The sequence below is a fragment of the Saccopteryx bilineata genome, chromosome 5 (genome assembly GCF_036850765.1).
Source record: "Saccopteryx bilineata isolate mSacBil1 chromosome 5, mSacBil1_pri_phased_curated, whole genome shotgun sequence".
NCBI lineage: Eukaryota > Metazoa > Chordata > Mammalia > Chiroptera > Emballonuridae > Saccopteryx > Saccopteryx bilineata.
In genome coordinates, this window is record NC_089494.1 from 5,466,256 (window position 1) to 5,473,631 (window position 7,376).

The 7,376-nt window shown below is 50.1% G+C and overlaps 1 pseudogene; it reads right to left on the bottom strand.

Moving 5' to 3' along the window:
• Nucleotides 1–1,510: 1,510 nt before the first annotated feature.
• On the bottom strand, nucleotides 1,511–2,423 carry LOC136306382 (superkiller complex protein 8 pseudogene; annotated as a pseudogene).
• Nucleotides 2,424–7,376: the final 4,953 nt, after the last annotated feature.

The window sequence follows — 7,376 nt, forward strand, 5'->3', positions numbered from 1 at the left end:
CCTCTCCCAGAGACGCCGTTCGCATCCCAAACAGCAGAAAGATTTGTTCATAAATTACCTCCCGCCAAGTCGATCAGAATTTCATTTGGGGGCCATTTATTTATTTATTTATTTATGCCACACACGATATTCAGGAATCAATTTATTGCTACCTGGAGATGACTTCCACTGATGAGGACAAAGACATGTCCCTGTCACTCTTAATTCAGTCGTTAGCATTATCCCTGTGGCCCCCAGGACTGCTCAGGAGCTGCCCATTTGCCTCCCTGTGGCCTGATTTGTAAATTTAACTTTTGCTATCCAAGAGATCCCACAACTCTCCCCAGGGAGGGCCTGGGTGTCTTGCCAGGAGACCCTCTGGTACAGCGACACCCCTCCTCGGCCCCTGCCACCTACAGCATCAGGGAAGCCTTGACCCCCGTCCCCTGTCGCCACCACGCCCCTTGACTCCTGAGCAGGCCATCGAACAGCTCAAGTGTCAGGACAGTTTCCCTTCCGTTGACTCGGGACCAGCCTCCCTGGACTCCTAGATCCGGGCTCTTGCTGAGCGCCTGGAGTAGGGGATGGTCAGGGGGGTGAAAGTGATGTAACCCGTTCAGAAGCCTCGTTGAGCTGTTGGGTTCAAGCCCCATCTTCCCGGAACCCATTTCTTTCTCTGTAAAGACACTTGTCTAGTCTGTAATCACAAACGGCCAGTTCTAGTTTTAGAAAACGCTGTGTCTCTCAATTTTACATGAGTACAATCCCTTCTAAAAGAACTGAATCACACTGCTTTGGATGAGAAGGTTCCTTTTAAGCCTGCAAGCAAAAGGAAGACACAAACTTGGTCTGACTAATGCCCTCATGCACTCTACAATGGAAACAAAGGGACAAAATGATGGGGGGAGTCCCCAGACAAGCCGGTCACAGGCGCGGTGTGGAGGCTGGTGGGGAGCATCGGGGGCAGCAGCCAGTGCCCGGCGGGGCAGCGTGAGACCATCCAGAGGGCAGGGAGCCCAGCCACGGGACAGGATGTGGCGGGTGGTGGATGCTCACCCAGGGTTCTAAGCTCAGCAGCATGGCAGTGTGAGCCCCACCCCTCCCTCCCACCATGGACTCCAAGGAAGGGTGATTGGGCCAGAAAACATAAGGAAGAGACAGCCGTGTCTGTCAATCAAGCAGAGAGGGCTTCAGAGCACAGACATTGATGACATTCCCGTGACGTGATTCTTTCATACTCCTTGATGGGTGTAGCCAAAAAAACCAAAGGCCTCCCCGTTACTAGTTACTCCGATTTTCAAAAGGATGACCCTCCCTGTGCGGAGAAGCTGGACATCTGGTACCTGTGACTCATGTGTTATATAATGCTCTAACTACTATTATTTTCCCATAAAAACATGAGATTTACTCTGTATCTACAGACTGTAAGTTTCTGCTCCGTTTCTTGTAAACAAGCCAGAAAGATCAGGAATGAGACGCTCAATCCATGCAGTCTGTCTAGCTCTAGCATTTGCACGAAAGACTCAGGCGTTTAAACTGGACCACCGTGGATGTGAATTCCCCGATCGCCTCCCACAGACACAATTTTTGAGCCATTTCCACCGTCGTTCACTCCCCAGACCCGGTTCTGATGCTCGAGGAAGGTGTGAACACAAGTCCTCTGTCTAACAACACCCCCGACTTGTACACTCTGGTGAACGGACTGGAAACCAGGTGAGTGTCGTCAGGGCAAAACGCCGCGACCAGCAGCCAGGATGCGCGGCCCCTCGGCGTGCCAGCTACATTGGCGTGTTGTACATCATAGACCTAGATGTGGCCCCCACCTGGAGCCGTGACGAGGAGCGGACAATCTGGGGGGCCGTCCGGGGAGCGAGTGGGCGTAGCTGGCCTTCCAGCGGGCACAGCGGTTTCCCGGCTGCGATGTCGAAGATACTGATAATTCCATCTGAGGCCCCACCAGCCTGGTACGTCCCATCAGGACTGTATGCAATGCTGAGAATGAACTTTCTTCTCGTGTCCAAAGAAGATCGATCCTTTTTCCCACCTGCCACCCTAAAAATATTCACTTTCCCCACATGAATTGCTGTGGCCAGATGCCAGGAGTCAGGAGAAAAGCCCCAAGTCCAGGCGTTCACGTCCTGCATCGGTAGACTTTATCTGTGTGCCGTGTTCCAAGTCCCCGAGACCAATGTGGGCATGGAGAGAGCCAGAGGCAGCGGCGGGCAGGATGTGGCTGTGTCCGCAGACACCATGCCCAGCTGCGGCCGTCCAGACTCCGCGGCCGGCCCGGCCTCTCTTCATGCCGTCTCCAGACTTCCACCGGGTCATCCAGGGGCCCCGTGGCCGCTGTCTCAGAGTTTTCTGTCTGTCTCCCAGGCCACTGACCAATTGGCGTCATCATGGGCTGGTTCTTGTTTGAAGGGGATAGTGTGCCGGGTGGTCATTTCCTGAGCCTAGGACAAAGGGTTAACGGCCAGGCACTGCGCCTCACGGCCCCGTCGCACAGCCCTGGTGCCCGTCTACCTCGCATACTAGTATTTACAGCCTTTCTTAAATGATTATTAGGTTTCCTCCCGCCTTCCGACTAAATCCAAAAAGGCTGTCTGCACTCTTTTTCCCGCCCAGAGGATTATACGCCCTCGGCCAATATCTGCTGAATGGGTAGATTAAGTGTTTAGTAAAAGTCCAGGCTTGCAAATAAAAATGTGCAATCCATTTGGCTCAAATGGTCTCTGCGCGGGCCTTTGGAAGCATCAGGTTTGGTGTAGAAACCCGCATTCCCCAGCAGGAAACCAAAGAAAGGAGGGGGACTCGGGCTTGGAGGGCTGCATGAGACACTTCCTGTCGCTCCTTTTCTGCTGGTCCAAGCTTCCCCCGGGCTCTTGCTGTGTGATGTTGCTGCTTGTTCCTGTTGTTTTCTGCAGTCCGATACCATCAGCCGAATGGTACCAGGAGCGATTCCACCTGGGGCCGACCAAACACTGTATTTCCCGCACCCATCGCAACCTGCCTCCGTCACTGCACGAGACGAGCTTTCTCCCAGCGACAGGCTCCTTCTTTTTCCCATTCTGCAACTGCCAGGTTTCTTATTGCTCGACTCCGTAATCATCCGTAGGACTCTGTGATATCTGTAATGTCCACATCACCACAGGGAGTGATCTCCAGGGAACGCCTGCGATTGGAGCTGTGAATTACTGACCTTTTGTTTCGTGACTTGTAAACCACGGGTGTGTGCGCACCCGCATAAATTAAGAGGGCTGCACATCTGCATCTTCTACTTCCATCACGTTGGCTCAGCGTGTTGTTTACGTAACTTATTCTAGAGTGCCCAAGCCTTCAGTGCTGCATGCTGATGTTGCAGAAAGCAATTGATATCCCCGTCTTTTTAATATTTGAAATACGCTTTACAGGGGTGCTTTGCCACAGTTCAGCGTTCAGCCGAAAGTTGGGATGAAGACAGAAGCAGGGTGAGCGTGAGAAATGGAACAGAAGTGGCTACCCTGCCTATCCTTTGTTGAGGGGCTGTGGGCTGGACATGGAGCCACAGGCTGGACCCAGAGCCAGGGGCCGGACATGGAGCCAGGGGCTGGACACGAAGCCAGGGGCCAGACACGGAGCCAGGGGCCAGACCCAGAGCCACGGGCTGGACCCGGAACCAGGGCCCGGACCCGGAGCCAGGGCCCGGACACGGAGCACTCCATGTCGATCTTTGCGGTGGCTCTATCCAAACGCACAATGTGTGAATCTGGCTGTCTCTCACGCAGCCACCCCCCACCCACCATTATCTGTGGATGGGTGGGGTACACGAGGAGGAGGAGACGAGGGAGGAAGTTACAGATGCCTCAGCGTTTCCCTCTAACTCACATCCCAGTGGGTCCCAGGACACCCGGGCCCGGGTTCCCTTCTGCAGAGCACAGAAGACAGGCTAAGCTCACGACACACGAAGATGTGAAGAGTGAGAGCCAAACAGAGGATGTTATCTTGATTTTAAAATCTTGAAGTGTTGTTACGCAGACTTTAAAATATGTACATCTATATGCTTCAAAGAGAAGGGAGGGGTCTTTTTCTTCTTGTAAAAGGGAAAGAAATACTCTATGATTTGAGAGACGTGATAAAAGTGTCAAAATAGCTTGGAAGGAGTAGAAAAGTTATGCCAAAACTAATTTTTCAAGGAGTTTAAAGTCTAAAAAGCCCTTCCCTTTAGAAAGGGGGCGGGGAAGGCCCCGGGTGGGGGGGGCGGGGGGGGTACAAAGCGTGATGATTGTGGTAATGTGGTCGGGGGACGGAGAGATGGTACAAAATCAGTATGTGTCACTGACGTTTGGATACCATAAACTGAGTTTTAATTTTTAAGGTAACTGTTTCAGAGAAAAAAAATTTTAATTTCAGAATTACAGTTAAATAAAAGAAGCACATGTCAAGTATAAAAAACCAAATATGTGCGAGACGTCCACAGATTCATCACAGAGCCCAGTCCCAGAAATGCAACACACCAGGAATTCTCAAATCCGTTCTCTGCTGTTGCCCATCTAAACCATCTTGGCTGTTTGTTGTTTGGTCTCCAAAATAATGCTACTGGGTCGTCAGCACTATTAGATTTGACGTGAGGGGTTGACCTCGCCAATCAGTACAATGAGAGCAGAGAGCTCGTTTTTTATTCTAAGTTGCCTAAAAATATACTTCGTAGCTCAAGGGGAAACAGAGGCTAGAGGCTCAGTGACCCGACACAGATTCCTACTGAGCAGAAATTGTCACCAAGCTCACGGAGCCTGAAGGGCTCGCTGCTGGTGCTCAAAACCCGGCCGCCGAGGCTGAGGACAGGTGATGGTTTATTAGCTTCTTCTCCCAATGAGGATTTCAGGCTTCAGCTACCGTGGGTTCAGGCTAGAAATGTCCCCTAGAGCTCCAAGGTTGCTCCTGTGGTTATAATTGTACCTCTTTCCTCCTTTCGATGAGGTAAGATGTTAAAAATCCATAGGCCATTTTGTGAAACTAGTCTGTAGTAGCCGTGACAAACAACTGGATGTTTCCGGCCAAGATGGATTCACAAAGGCGCTCTTGATTTAAACAGCGAGCGGACGCTCACACTAGGTGAAATAGTGTTCTGTAGAAAGTGGGTAACTGGAAGTGCAGGCTCCCCATGAGAGGGAAACAGACGCAGTGCACCCCCAGATTAACCCGGTATAGGGACGAGAAGCTGTGTTCAGGCTGCGAGACAGAAAGGGGAACCCCTACAGAGCCCCGTGGTCTCCCAGACTGGAGGAGAAGGAGACTGGAATTTGGGAAAGCCAACATGGCTACAATGTCCAGGGTGAAATGCAGGAGAGGCAAGAGCTACAAAGAGAGAGTGAGCCTGACCTGTGGTGGCGCAGCAGATAGAGCATCGACTTGGAACGCTGAAGTTGCCGGTTCGAAACCCTAAGCTTGCCGGGTCAAGCACATATGAGAAGCAATTAATGAACAATTAAAGTGAAGCAACTACAGGTTGATGCTTCTCCCTCTTTCTCCCTCTCTCTTTAAAAATCAGTCAATAAAGTATCTTTAAAAAAGAAAAAATGAAGCAAATTTTAAAAAGAGAGAAAGAGGGAGTGAGGAGTCTGGAGACGACCAGAGTAGGAATTTCAGATCTGTGGCTGCGTGTTGACCTGTGACGAGTTGAGAAGGAACTATCTGAGGCCAGGGAAAGACTCCCCAGAGAGTGGTGGGCGGACGGGTGCCCTGAGCTCGCGCGGTGGTGGAGAGATCTTGTGCTCCGCCTGTGACACTTGGGGCATGGGATGAAGTCCTCAAAGAGTATTGAGTTGGTTGGGGTATCCCGGGACCAGTTCTGTGCGGGAGGCAGGTGAGGAGCATACACTGTTGCAGTTTGATGTTACTCATCTTTCATACAATGTTTTCTTTTTTAAAGAGATTGTTACATTTACCTGCCCTGGTATAGCCTTGGTTTTTATTTTGCTTTGCCAACCATAGAATAAGATCCTCAAAATCATTTTTGACAAATATACTTGTTTTCTCCTGGAAAAACAAGTTAGTATAAAATTTTCTGCTGGGGAACCTGCCTTCCAATGAACAGCTGCAGTTTTAAATGTTTAAAACAAGTCCTTTGACAAATGGCTTCTCTCCTCAAGCTGTTTCGAAAAATTTCCATCCTAAAGAAAGAAAACCTTCCAAGTCTTTCTTCCTGAAGGTCTGTGTGGGAGCGCTCAGGCAAGCTCGCTCCGGTTTATCTGGTTGTCTCGGCACTGTCTGCGTAGGCCTTGCTACCAGGAAAGACTAAAAACTGTTCGCATTACCTGTCATTCGAGGCAGGATATTTGCTCAGCTCTTGCCACTTGAGCTGAAGGAGTGCTATAAAGAGATGGCGGGCCCAACATGGAGTCACTTGTGCTAAGCCAGACATCACCACACCTAGACTTAGTTCACTGCAGTTTCAACCTCTCCCAGAAATGGAATCTTGGTCAATCTGGCATTATACCTGGTCAGCACTAGTGAGGTCATCGGTTTGATAGACCCTTGGCATACCTCAAAGGAAGGTGACCTGGCCTGAAACGGCCTACTCTCTGCTAATTACCTCCTTGCCCCGCCTCCTCCCACCCGTAAGTCTTTCATGCCTTCAACTCTTCCGAACTCCCTTCTGTCTGTTAGATGATGGGAGGCGGCCTGATCCACACATCACTGAATAAAGCCAACCTGATCTTTAAAATTTAACCAGCTGAATTTTCTTTTTTAAACAGGAGCCAACAGATGAAGAATTTGTAACCAAGCAAAAAATCCATAGCAACCAGCAATTAAAGTTGATTATAACTGTGAGAGATTAACTCAGGATTTTCTTTCTCTTTCTTAAGGGAAACTTAACACGAGAGAACAACTCAGAATTTTTAAGGGACACGGGTTCACAACAAGTAGGAGCCATTCACGTGGGGTGCGTGTTTTTAAGCTCAATAAAAAGGATTTGCTTTGAGAATTCCAACAAAGTCAGCTTCCCCGATGAAGCCTGGGTTGAATTCTCCCCGAATGTTTTCAATCTTCTAGCAAACCCCGGTGGATTCTCCCCTGGTGACAGCTCTGTCCCTGGTGGCTCGGTTTCCGGATTAGTCCACAAAAGCTCGTTTTACCCGCACACGCCCAAATTATGGCTCTCATCATACTATTCCAACTACATCCCGCTCCATTGTTTTATGGGAAATGAATTCTGAATTCCAAGTTGCAATGCCAAGAACATATCCTCTCTGAGCACAAGAGCCAGAACAGGTATCGGTAGCTGGTTTAAATTTTACTTAGCAAACTCAATCTCTGGGTTCAGCACTTCCCAAAGCACCCTTCGGCAAGCTTCCTGGACCGGCAGAGGAGAAAGGGGCTGGGGGAGGGGAGGGTGGTGGCGAGGAGAAAACTGTCTG